Consider the following 14,327-nt stretch of genomic DNA (forward strand, 5'->3'; position numbering starts at 1 on the left):
ACCAAGACAAGTTCAAACGCCCGATAGGCCTGGTCGAGACAGAAGAAGTTGGGGACTCTGCAGAAGACCAGGAAGTAGCCGTGGCTGAATGGGCTCGGGGGCAAATCCCGTGTCCTGCAAATGGGTGAAACAACAAGGGCCTGCAAAAGGGTTTGACTTCGATATAAGCAAAGCTGAGCAGATATTTGATTTATTGCTTGAGGAAAAACAGCTGAAGTTACCCGAAGGCCATAAAATCCCTACGGCGCAAGAGATGAACGGGAGACCGTACTGCAAGTGGCATCACTCGTTCACCCATATCACCAATGACTGCAAAGAGTTGCGTCGGCAGATCCAAATAGCGATAGAACAAGGCCGTTTGATCTTTGGTCAGTTTGCTATGAAAGTGGACACGCAACCGTTTCCTGGCGTCAACATGGTGGAACACAATCTCTCCACGAGGCGTCAGCTAGATTTCTCATTCGGTGTTAACATGGCAGGGCCTGTATACCACCATGGCAGGGATAAAGAAGAAACCAGTCACGCCCGTGGTAAGGAAAAGGAGGAGGCCGGTCCACGCAACCGGCCCCGATATGATGACAGACGGTACATCACCGAGGAACAAGTGAGAAACGTGCGGTATCAACGACCGCTCTCCGTGCATCTCCTTAACAAATATGAGCGTCAATACGACCGACGCCGGCGGTACAACGTAGATGACGAGAGATATCGTCGGTCTGATGTAGACAACAGAAAATATCGTCGGTATGATAGAGACGACAAAGAATATGAGCACCGCGCTAAGGGGAAGTCAAGAGAGCAGGAAGACATGGACAGACACTGGGATTGTCCTTTCTTTAAACACTGCTGGGATTCAGGAATGAGCCGATTGCCTACAATCGACAACTGCCCGAAATGTAGACAGCAGAAGGAGGACACCGTTGAGGTTTCAGTGTTCAAGCGTCTAGGGCCTCTCCCGCCTCAGAACAGACGAGCTAAATCATCTCGGGAGGAAGATTTCGAAGAGTCAGAAGATGAAGAAGAAGATAGATACCACCGGCCAAGGTGGTGCCCTGATGGACTCAGTCACTCCCAAAAGCGTAGGGTTCAGCGGCTACGTAGCTTGGAGGAAGCCGAGGCGCAATACCTGCACACGTTAAGGAAAGCGCGGCCCGATCTGGCCATGAAAATTCGGCAAACTTTGGAAGCAGAGATTCATCCACTGAAGAAAGAATGGCGCCCCAAACAAATGAAAGCCGATGAGAAGGCATCGGCTGGCACAAATATGGTATTCATACTTCTGTCGGAGTTTTGTGCTCCAGGAACTGAAGAAGTGTCAGTGGCACAGTTTGACTGCGGCCCACGGCCAGTTATCTTTGAAAACCACGAGAGAAGAGCTACAAACATTTGAAGGCCCTGTACCTAAAAGGTTATATCAACGGGCAGCCTGTCAGCAAGATGTTGGTTGACACGGGAGCGGCAGTCAATATAATGCCATACTCCATGCTACGGCGTTTGGGATGCTCTAACACGGATCTGATCAAAACCAACGTCACACTAAGCGACTTCAACGGCCAAGCATCAGAAACGCAAGGCGTTCTGAACGTGGATCTAACCGTGGGCCGAAAAACCATCCCTACATCATTCTTCATCGTCGACGGCAAAAGCACCTACGCTGTCCTGCTAGGGAGGGATTGGATTCATGCCAACTGCTGCATTCCATCCACGATGCACCAATGCCTGATACAGTGGGATGGAGATGAAGTGGAGGTCGTTCATGCAGATGACTCGATCAAGATCTCAATAGCTGGCATGAATATTTGGGACGCGGAAGACCAAGAGCCGATCTCTGGAGTCAGTTTGGACGGCTGTGAGCGCATCGAAGCTACAAAAAACGGGGTGAGGCTGGTCTTATCCACCGGCCTGACATAGTAGCAAAAGCAAAGTCAATGGACGTATGTGGCAAGGCCGATCCCTGCGATCGACCCCAAAAAATAAAAAAGCAATGATCTCACCTCAAGCATGCCACGTAGTCATAGTAGGGAGACTCCCTCCTGAAGTAGAGCACAAATATGTTGTAAACCTTCATTGAACCATACAATCGAAAAGGGGGCCGATTCCAGCAATCGGCCAAAATTATCCTCACCATACGCTTTGCCTGTGTTCAGCATCGATCTAGCAGGCGATGGAAAGCTAGGGTATGGGTTTACATCGGCTGATGAGCTAGAAGAGATTGACATTGGTCCTAGGGATAAGCCACGACCAACATTTATCAGCAAAAAGTTAGATCCGCATCTGAGGGGCCTGATGATAGCTCTGTTGAAAGAATACCCAGATTGCTTTGCCTAAGATTACACAGAGATGCCCGGGTTAGACAGGAGCATCATTGAGCGGCTCCCTCTTAAGAAAGGATTTCGGCCGTTCCAGCAGCGAGCACGACAGATGAAGGCCGAAATTTTAGAAGAAGTCAAGAAAGAGATCGAGAAAATGTTGAACGCCGGGTTCATCAGGCCATGCAGGTATGCTGAGTGGATTTATAGTATCGTACCTGTACAAAAAAAGGACGGCCGATGGCGCGTCGCTATAGATTTTCGGGATCTCAATAGAGCCACTCCAAAGGATGAGTATCCAATGCCGGTAGCAGAGACATTGATCAATGCAGCTGCTGGTCATAAGGTTTTAAGTTTCATGGATGGCAATGCCGGCTACAACCAAATTTTTATGGCTCCAGAAGATATACACAAGACTGCATTCAGAGTGCTAGGTTCGGTAGGCTTGTTTGAATATGTAGTCATGACATTTGGACTGAAAAATGCCGGCGCAACATACCAACGAGCCATGAATTACATCTTTCATGATCTGATCGGCAAGTTGGTGGAGATTTACATTGATGACGTGGTAGTCAAGTCTGTTTCACTAGAAGGACACTTGGAGGACTTGCGACGCATCCTGGACCGAACTAGAAAATTCGGACTAAGAATGTACCCAAAGAAGTGTGCTTTTGGTGTAACGGCTGGTCAATTCCTGGGTTTCTTGGTTCATGAACGCGGAATTGAGATCGGCCTGAAAAGTCAGGAGGCAGTGCGAACAATGCAGCCACCTACCACGAAGAAGGAACTCCAGTCTCTCATCGGCAAAATCAACTTCGTCCGAAGATTCATCTCCAATCTGTCAGGACGAATCGAGCCGTTCATGGGATTGGTAAAAATCAAAACTGATGAGGAGTTTCGCTGGGGGGCAGAGCAACAGCAAGCGTTTGACGAGATTAAGGAGTATCTAACGAAGCCACATGTGTTGGTCCCGCCCCAGCAAGACAGACCATTCTATATTTACTTGTCAGTAGCTAGCACTTCCATCGCCTCAGTGGTGTGATGTCTACGTTCCCCCTCCTTTCCTGTAGACAGTGTTGGGCCTCCAAGAGCAGAGGTTTGTAGAACAGCAGCAAGTTTTCCCTTAAGTGGATCACCCAAGGTTTATCGAACTCAGGGAGGAAGAGGTCAAAGACATCCCTCTCATGCAACCCTGCAACCACAAAGCAAGAAGTCTCTTGTGTCCCCAACACACCTAATAGGTGCACTAGTTCGGCGAAGAGATAGTGAAATACAGGTGGTATGAATATATAGTAGCAGTAGCAATGGTGCCAGAAAATAGCTTGCTGGCGTGTAGTTGATGGTGGTAGTATTGCAGTGATAATGTAATGTGATAAAACAGTAAACAAGCAGTAGTAACTCAGCAGTATTTAGGAACAAGGCCTAGGGATTACACTTTCACTAGTGGACACTCTCAACATTGATCACATAACATAATAGATAAATGCATACTCTACACTCTTGTTGGATGATGAACGCATTGCGTAGGATTACACGAACCCTCAATGCCGGAGTTAACAAGCTCCACAATTTGTTCATATTTAAGTAACCTTATAGTGTAAGATAGATCAACATAACCAGATAGATCACATCAATACCATCATAATGATAATTAACTCCACAATCTACAAGAGATCATGATCATAGCCTACGACAAGAACCACACGGTGCACACACTAGTCACCTTTACACACGTGCAGGAGGAATAGAACTACTTTAATAACATCACTAGAGTAGCACATAGATGAATTGTGATACAAAACTCATATGAATCTCAATCATGTAAAGCAGCTCATGAGATCATTGTATTGAAGTACATGGAGAGAGATTAACCACATAGCTACCGGTACAGCCCCGAGCCTCGATGGAGAACTACTCCCTCCTCATGGGAGCAGCAGCGGTGATGAAGATGGCGGTGGAGATGGCAGCGGTGTCGATGGAGAAGCCTTCCGGGGGCACTTCCCCGCTCCGGCAGCGTGCGGAACGAGACTCCTGTCCCCCGGATCTTGGCCTCGCTATGGCGGCGGCTCTGGAAGGTTTCTGTGGGTTTCGTCGAACGTATCAGGGTTTTCGATCCAGGGGCTTTATATAGGCGAAGAGGCGGCGCAGGAGGGTCGAAGGGGCGACGACACCATAGGGCGGCGCGGCCAGGGCCTGGGCCGCGCCGGCCTATGGTCTGGGGGCCCAGTGCCCCCCTTCTGGTCCTTCCCGGGTGTTCTGGATGCTTCCGGTGAAAATAGGAACTTGGGCGTTTCGTCCGATTCCGAGAATATTTCGTTACTAGGATTTCTGAAACCAAAAACAGCAGAAAACAGGAACTGGCACTTCGGCATCTTGTTAATAGGTTAGTTCCAGAAAATGCACGAATATGACATAAAGTGTGCATAAAACATGTAGATAACATCAATAATGTGGCATGGAACACAAGAAATTATCGATACGTCGGAGACGTATCAGCATCCCCAAGCTTAGTTCTGCTCGTCCCGAGCAGGTAAAACGATAACACAGATAATTTCTGGAGTGACATGCCATCATAACCTTGATCATACTATTTGTAAAGCATATGTAGTGAATGCAGCGATCAAAACAATGTATATGACATGAGTAAACAAGTGAATCATAAAGCAAAGACTTTTCATGAATAGTACTTTCGAGACAAGCATCAATAAGTCTTGCATAAGAGTTACTCATAAAGCAATAAATTCATAGTAGAGACATTGAAGCAACACAATGGAAGATTAAGTTTCAGCGGTTGCTTTCAACTTGTAACATGTATATCTCATGGATAGTTGTCAATGCAAAGCAATATAACAAATGCAATAAGCAAGTATATAAGAATCAATGCACAGTTCACACAAATGTTTGCTTCTTGAGGTGGAGAAAGATAGGTGAACTGACTCAACAATAAAAGTAAAAGAATGGTCCTTCAAAGAGGAAAGCATCGATTGCTATATTTGTGCTAGAGCTTTTATTTTGAAAACATGAAACAATTTTGTCAACGGTAGTAATAAAGCATATGTATCATGTAAATTATATCTTACAAGTTGCAAGCCTCATGCATAGTATACTAATAGTGCCAGCACCTTGTCCTAATTAGCTTGGACTACCGGATCATCACAATGCATTGTTTTTACCAAGTGTCACAAAGGGGTACCTCTATGTCGCCTGTACAAAGGTCTAAGGAGAAAGCTCGCATTGGATTTCTCGCTATTGATTATTCTTCAACTTAGACATCCATACCGGGACAACATAGACAACAGATAATGGACTCCTCTTTTATGCATAAGCATGTAACAACAATTAATAATTTTCTCATATGAGATTGAGGATATATGTCCAAAACTGAAACTTCCACCATGGATCATGGCTTTAGTTAGCGGCCCAATGTTCTTCTCTAACAATATGCATGCTTAACCATAGGGTGGTAGATCTCTCTTACTTCAGACAAGACGGACATGCATAGCAACTCACATGAAATTCAACAATGAATAGTTGATGGCGTCCCCAGTGAACATGGTTATCGCACAACAAGCAACTTAATAAGAGATAAAGTGCATAATTACATATTCAATACCACAATAGTTTTTAAGCTATTTGTCCCATGAGCTATATATTGCAAAGGTGAATGATGGAATTTTAAAGGTAGCACTCAAGCAATTTACTTTGGAATGGCGGAAAATACCATGTAGTAGGTAGGTATGGTGGACACAAATGGCATAGTGTTGTTTGGCTCAAGGATTTGGATGCATGAGAAGTATTCCCTCTCGATACAAGGTTTAGGCTAGCAAGGTTGTTTGAAGCAAACACAAGCACGAACTAGTACAGCAAAACTCACATAAAAGACATATTACAAGCATTATAAAACTATACATCGTCTTCCTTGTTGTTCAAACATCTTACTAGAAAATATCTAGACTCTAGAGAAACCACTCATGCAAACCCAAATTTTAACAAGCTCTATGTATTTCTTCATTAATGGGTGCAAAGCATATGATGCAAGAGCTTAAACATGAGCACAACAATTGCCAAGTATCACATTACCCAAGACATTATAGCAATTACTACATGTATCATTTTCCAATTCCAACCATATAACAATTTAACGAAGAAGAAACTTCGCCATGAATACTAAAAGCTAAGAACACATGTGTTCATATGCAACAGCGGAGCGTGTCTCTCTCCCACACAAGCATGATGTAATCCAATTTATTCAAACACAAACAAAAACAAAAACAAACAGACGCTCCAAGTAAAGCACATAAGATGTGACCGAATAAAAATATAGTTTCAAGAGAAGGAACCTGATAATTTGTCGATGAAGAAGGGGATGCCTTGGGCATCCCCAAGCTTAGACGCTTGAGTCTTCTTGATATATGCAGGGGTGAACCACCGGGGCATCCCCAAGCTTAGAGCTTTCACTCTTCTTGATCATAGTATATCATCCTCCTCTCTTGACCCTTGAAAACTTCCTCCACACCAAACTCGAAACAACTCATTAGAGGGTTAGTGCACAATAAAAATTAACATATTCAGAGGTGACACAATCATTCTTAACACTTCTGGACATTGCATAATGCTACTGGACATTAGTGGATCAAAGAAATTCATCCAACATAGCAAAAGAGGCAATGCGAAATAAAAGGCAGAATCTGTCAAAACAGAACAGTTCATATTGACGAATTTTAAAATGGCACCAGACTTGCTCAAATGAAAATGCTCAAATTGAATGAAAGTTGCGTACATATCTGAGGATCATGCACGTAAATTGGCTTAATTTTCTGAGCTACCTACAGGGAGGTGGACCCAGATTCGTGACAGCAAAGAAATCTGGAACTGCGCAGTAATCCAAATCTAGTACTTACTTTTCTATCAACGGCTTTACTTGGCACAATAAAACACAAAACTAAGATAAGGAGAGGTTGCTACAGTAGTAAACAACTTCCAAGGCACAAATATAAAACAAAGTACTGTAGCAAAATAACACATGGGTTATCTCCCAAGAAGTTCTTTCTTTATAGCCATTAAGATGGGCTCAGCAGTTTTAATGATGCACTCACAAGAAATAGTATTTGAAGCAAAAGAGAGCATCAAGAGGCAAATACAAAACACATTTAAGTCTAACATGCTTCCTATGCATAGGAATCTTGTAAATAAACAATTTCATGAAGAGCAAAGTAACAAGCATAGGAAGATAAAACAAGTATAGCTTGAAAAATTTCAGCACATAGAGAGGTGTTTTAGTTACATGAAAATTTCTACAACCATATTTTCCTCTCTCATAATAACTTTCAGTAGTGTCATGAGCAAACTCAACAATATAACCATCACATAAAGCATTCTTATCATGAGTCTCATGCATAAAATTATTACTCTCCACATAAGCATAATCAATTTTATTAGTAATAGTGGGAGCAAATTCAACAAAGTAGCTATCATTATTATTCTCATCAAGTGTAGGAGGCATAGTATAATCACAACAAAATTTACTCTCCATAGTAGGTGGCACCAAAAGACCACTATCATTATAATCATCATAAATAGGAGGCAAAGAATCATCAAAGTAAATTTTCTCCTCAATGCTTGGGGGACTAAAAATATCATGCTCATCAAAGCCAGCTTCCCCAAGCTTAGAATTTTCCATATCATTAGCAACAATGGTGTTCAAAGCGTTCATACTAATATCATTGCTACTAGCATACAAATAAGATTCCATGGGTTTTTTAATTTTCGCATTAAACCATTCATGTCTTGACTCAGGAAATAGTACAAAGAGCTCACAGATGTTTTCCATTATGCCTTACTAGTGTAAAACAAGAAACAAAAAGTTGCAATTGCAGGATCTAAAGGAAATAGCTTCGACTACTTACAATGGCGGAAAATAGCTTGGTAGCCGAGGTCCGGAGTGTGAGTACCTTTTACCTTTCCTCCCCGGCAACGGCGCCAGAAAAGTGCTTGATGTCTACGTTCCCCCTCCTTTCCTGTAGACAGTGTTGGGCCTCCAAGAGCAGAGGTTTGTAGAACAGCAGCAAGTTTTCCCTTAAGTGGATCACCCAAGGTTTATCGAACTCAGGGAGGAAGAGGTCAAAGACATCCCTCTCATGCAACCCTGCAACCACAAAGCAAGAAGTCTCTTGTGTCCCCAACACACCTAATAGGTGCACTAGTTCGGCGAAGAGATAGTGAAATACAGGTGGTATGAATATATAGTAGCAGTAGCAATGGTGCCAGAAAATAGCTTGCTGGCGTGTAGTTGATGGTGGTAGTATTGCAGCGATAATGCATGATAAAACAGTAAACAAGCAGTAGTAACTCAGCAGTATTTAGGAACAAGGCCTAGGGATTACACTTTCACTAGTGGACACTCTCAACATTGATCACATAACAGAATAGATAAATGCATACTCTACACTCTTGTTGGATGATGAACGCATTGCGTAGGATTACACGAACCCTCAATGCCGGAGTTAACAAGCTCCACAATTTGTTCATATTTAAGTAACCTTATAGTGTAAGATAGATCAACATAACCAGATAGATCACATCAATACCATCATAATGATAATTAACTCCACAATCTACAAGAGATCATGATCATAGCCTACGACAAGAACCACACGGTGCACACACTAGTCACCTTTACACACGTGCAGGAGGAATAGAACTACTTTAATAACATCACTAGAGTAGCACATAGATGAATTGTGATACAAAACTCATATGAATCTCAATCATGTAAAGCAGCTCATGAGATCATTGTATTGAAGTACATGGAGAGAGATTAACCACATAGCTACCGGTACAGCCCCGAGCCTCGATGGAGAACTACTCCCTCCTCATGGGAGCAGCAGCGGTGATGAAGATGGCGGTGGAGATGGCAGCGGTGTCGATGGAGAAGCCTTCCGGGGGCACTTCCCCACTCCGGCAGCGTGCCGGAACAGAGACTCCTGTCCCCCAGATCTTGGCCTCGCGATGGCGGCGGCTCTGGAAGGTTTCTGTGGGTTTCGTCGAACGTATCAGGGTTTTCGATCCAGGGGCTTTATATAGGCGAAGAGGCGGCGCAGGAGGGTCGAAGGGGCGACGACACCATAGGGCGGCGCGGCCAGGGCCTGGGCCGCGCCGGCCTATGGTGCAGGGGCCAGTGCCCCCATGCAGTCCTTCCGGGTGTTACGGATGCTTCCGGTGAAAATAGGAACTTGGGCGTTGATTTCGTCCGATTAAGAGAATATTTTGTTACTAGGATTTCTGAAACCAAAAACAGCAGAAAACGAGGCTGGCACTTTGGCATCTTGTTAATAGGTTAGTTCCAGAAAATGCACGAATATGACATAAAGTGTGCATAAAACATGTAGATAACATCAATAATGTGGCATGGAACACAAGAAATTATCGATACGTCGGAGACGTATCATGGTGGTGCAAGTTTATGATGGTCTGGAGAGAGTCGTTTTCTACCTCAGCAGAAGGATGTTGGATGCAGAGACTAGGTACCCTGAGATCGAGAAGTTGTGCCTCTGCCTATTATTTACCTGCACCAAGCTTCGTCACATCTTGCTGTCAGCGGAAATTGTCATCATATGCAAATCAGATGTCATCAAACATATGCTGTCGGCTCCTGTGTTGAAAGGCCGACTCGGTAAGTGGATGTTTGCATTATCGGAATTTGATCTCCGGTATCAGCCTGCGAAAGCCGTCAAGGGACAAGCGTTGGCCGATCTTATTGCTGAACGAATCAACACTGATATAGCAGCACTGTCTATACGTGCATGAGCCATGTTTTTCGATGGATCGGTGACGAGGGAACACCTCGGCAATGTCAACGTATTGTAGACTAGGGTTTTCGGGAAGAGCGACGATGGAGATTCCGGGGTCGAGATTAGGCACACGACGTACCCAGCTTCGTCCCCTCGGTGGAGGATCCCTACGTGCTGCTAGCAATCCAGTATATGATCATAGATTTGTTTACAGGGTGCTGCCGTAGGCGGAGCTATGTTGTCTATATTCTGTCTATCTGTTGGCCTCTCTCTATCAGGTGCCCTGGCTAGCTTTATATATGCAACCAGCCTAGGGTTTTACAAGAGTCCTAGTCGACTACTTCTTCGGGTTGCCTTGTTGGGCCTTCTCCATATTGGGTCTTCTCCATATTGGGCCGAGCCAGGTATACTAATAATGGGTATCCGAAGGGTATGCCCATGTCAGTAGCCCCCGAGTTTATAGGGAAGTCGAAGACTTGCGTAGAAACTCCAAGCATAACCATCTCCGAAGTCGAAGAAATACAAGGCGAGGTCCATGTCGTAGATCATGTGTAGCGTAGATGATGTCGACGATTCTTGAAATTATCGGGTGCGCGGCAGCGCTCCCGATGGGAGTAGCCCCCGAGTCTATGGGCAAGTGCTTGCACTTGGGCATAGACTCAAGTTGTACTACTCGATAAAGAACTTAACTATATTTCTGGAGGATTTGATGAAATCCATGTGCTCCCGATGGGAGTAGGCTCCACTCGAGTCGTAGAATCAAGTTGAGTCTACAAACCTTGATTGTCATAGATGTTGTCGAAGTTATTTTTCTATCGGGTGCGCGACCAGCGCTCCTGATGGGAGTAGCCCCCGAGGCTACAGCCAAGTGTTTGCACTTGGGTGTAGGCTCAACTTGCTTGTAATTGACTCCACAATTTTTCCTCTTTCTTATCGGGAGGGTGAACAATACTCTCAATAAGAGTAGCCCCCGAGCCTATGAGCAGGTGCTTGCACCTAGGCATAGGCTCAAGTTGTACTACTCGATAAATAACTTGGCGCAGCCCCTCTTTTTATCGACTCCAGACCGTTGCTATTTTTATTTGACATCCATATCTATATTGTACAGGGATAATGGTAATTGGGGCTAGTTCATCTGACGGATCAGGTACTAGTTAACTGCTCTAGTGGCAATCCGCAAAAACCTACTTCAAGATCACGTCCCTGGACATGATCTCGGGATACTGGTGTTAACTCGACAGGTGCCGCTTAAGGTCTTACCATTCTGCCGAGTCCCAGTCATATTTTATCGGGTACCTAACGCGTCCGTTAGGATTTTTCTTCGTATCTGTTGATACGGATAAAAGTAGCAAACCGACGTCAGAGACGGCGCCACGCCACACAGAACGGATCTGAGGTCTTACCTTCGCAAAGTTTTGTGGCATTCAGAAATTGTTCGCAACTTTGGCGTTCTGAGAATATATTATCGAGTGCCTTGTTCGGCTGATGCAATGACCCATTTTGCGGGTTCTTCTATATTTTTCTCGGGCGTGATGAGACAGCCGAATATATTGGGTTCTTCTATATTGTCGTCAGGCACATCGCCGATGCTCTTGCTCAGAACAAATGACGAGTCAATGGACCCGAAGATTTGTCTATCCTCTTTTTTTCCTCCTTTTTTTTTGGTTTCTCCTTGATGATAATTTCGTCGAGTTCCTCCCTCAGGAAAATTTCTTCGGGTTCCTCCTTCAGAATAGTTCTCCGGGACCTCTTTGAGGATAATTTTTTCAGGACCTTCTTGAAGATAATTCTTCGGGACCTCCTTGAGGATAATTCTTCGGGTCATGTTCCTTCTTGAAGACAATTCTTCGGGTTCTTATTGAAGATTTCGTCGAGTTCTCTTTTGAAGACAATTTCGTCGGGTTCTCTCTTATATACTTTGAATTTTACTTTCTCCTGCACAAATAAACAAACTTTTTCTTCCCTTGACTCTCTTTTTCGCATGCGGTGTCAGATGTTCAGATTCGATGATATGTAAAGTGAATATATGCCGCGCAGCCCCCGAGTGTCGGGTGCGACGAAAGTAAATGATAATCAACTTTGCGTAAAAAAGAACACTTAGCTTGCTGGATATAACGGAGTCAACGGAAGTAGGTCGTGCATCTGAGTTGATGAAGTCTTCAAGTGCAGCGAAAAAGTCGAGCCGAAGTAGAAACCACCAAATTAGCGAAAGTAAATGCCACTAAATTGTTTGATGAAGAAATAGCCGAGCCCCCGAGCGTTGCTGAGGTGATATCATGATTGTTTCTTAGGTGTTGTGTCGCAGTTGCGACCCGAGGCGAAGTCATTATCGAGCCCCCGAGAGCGTTGCCGCAAACATTGCGCCGAAGTAGTGGTCGCCTGTAATATTATATTGTAGCTATGCTCAGGGGCGAAGTTGTTGTCGAGCCCCCGAGGATTATCCGTATTGCCGAAAGAAATTGATGGAACCACGTCATCATATAAGGTGAAGCCATTTAGGATGAAGCTATTGACAATAATATAATATAAATCCGCGAAGATGAATCCAAGATGAGGTTTTTTGAGATGAATCCACATTAAATATGAAGCGTATATTGAAGATGAATCCGCCGATATCATAGAGGATGAATCCATTGACCCGAAAAATCCAGTAATAACCATAAAAGATGAATCTGTTGATATCATAGAGGATGAATCCATTGAGCCGAAGAAAATAGTTCCAGTAATAACCATAGAAGATGAATCCATTGACCCGGAAATCCATCGGGTAATATTGTATAAGTGAACCAATTATTAACCAAAGAAAACCAATCTAATAATCCAAAGAAATTATATCCACTGAGCCGAAGAAGATAAAGCCACTAAGTCGAAGAAAATAATTCCACTGGACCGAAGAAAATAATTTCACTGAGCCGGAGAAGATATATCCAGAGCCGAAGAAAAGAAATTCACCAAGTAACCGAGTATATTTGTGATAAAGAAGTAATGGCGCAGCCCCGGATGTCAGGTAAATTTGCTGTAGTGATGCAATGTTGCAGCCCCCGGATATTCTGGTGTGGTGAAAGTAAATAATAATTGAATCTTGAAAAAAGGGACACTTAGCTTTTTTTATCGGCTGTGGAAAAGCCGACGTGAAAGGAGGTCATGGGGTGGACATAGTCGATGTAGTGGTGCGGCGCCCGAGTGTGTTGAGTCCGTAGTGTCGGGTTCGTGACGGGCGAGCCCCCGAGCATGGCAGGTGCATGATGTCGAGTGCGCAACGTTGGGCGCGTTATGACGAACGGGGTCGATAAAGTAAAGTAGTCGAAGATTATTCCTGATCTGCGTAATATCACGACGCAAGAAACTGCACGCAAATAGTACGAGCCGAAAAAATATTGGCCAAATAAATTTTGCGAATAGTAATTAACTGAAAATATAGCACCTGATTGTCGGCGAACAGAAGAGTCCAGTATTGCAGCGACACGGATGGTGTCGGTATGTTAATGTTCGTTTTTTGATAGTGATGTTGGCTCCTTCAAGTCGATGACGACGCTAATTGTCGAGACGGCTCCTTCATGTTGATGACGATGTAGGGTCCTCCGGACTTGTTGGCGATGTGCGTAGTTGAAATCGTTGGCAGCCATACACGAAGATGAAATTGAAGTATCTTTCAACTGTCCATGCAAACCAACGACTCGCTGGTGTAGAATCGTCATCTTCGTCGGAGAGTTTATTTACCCAACAGATAGCTTTCAATTGATCTGCCTTCCTTTCTTTTGCTTCATCCCGTAGTCATCATCTTCTTGTAATCTTTAAAAACCACACCATGTACGGAATAGTAGCTTCACTGAAGGATTTTGATGAAGTAATTCCGAAAAAAAAAATTGATGGTTGAACCGATCTGTCTACTTTCTTTTCTTGGTACTTGAACCTTGGTATAGGATGGTGGCCTGCTCGTGTCCCTGTCAACCTCTGCGACTGATTTCTAATGTATTTCTGATTGATTGATGCCTCATGCTGATCCGCTGTACTCCTTTGTTTTTTTCCTTCTCGTGAGGTAGTAGAACCTTCTTGATCGTATGATCATTGCTTTTCTTCTCTGTCCTTTCTTCTCTAAAGACCGCATCGACGAGTTCTTTCTTTGCTCGGCTTGCATATGATTTGACCTTCCCTCGTTGCTTTTGCTTTGCAGTAGTTGTGTTGCACCCGATCTGAACTTCAGTATCGGAACTTGATCCTTCTGACC

This window comes from Lolium perenne, chromosome 4 (genome assembly GCF_019359855.2).
Source record: "Lolium perenne isolate Kyuss_39 chromosome 4, Kyuss_2.0, whole genome shotgun sequence".
In the NCBI taxonomy this organism is placed as follows: Eukaryota; Viridiplantae; Streptophyta; class Magnoliopsida; order Poales; family Poaceae; genus Lolium; species Lolium perenne.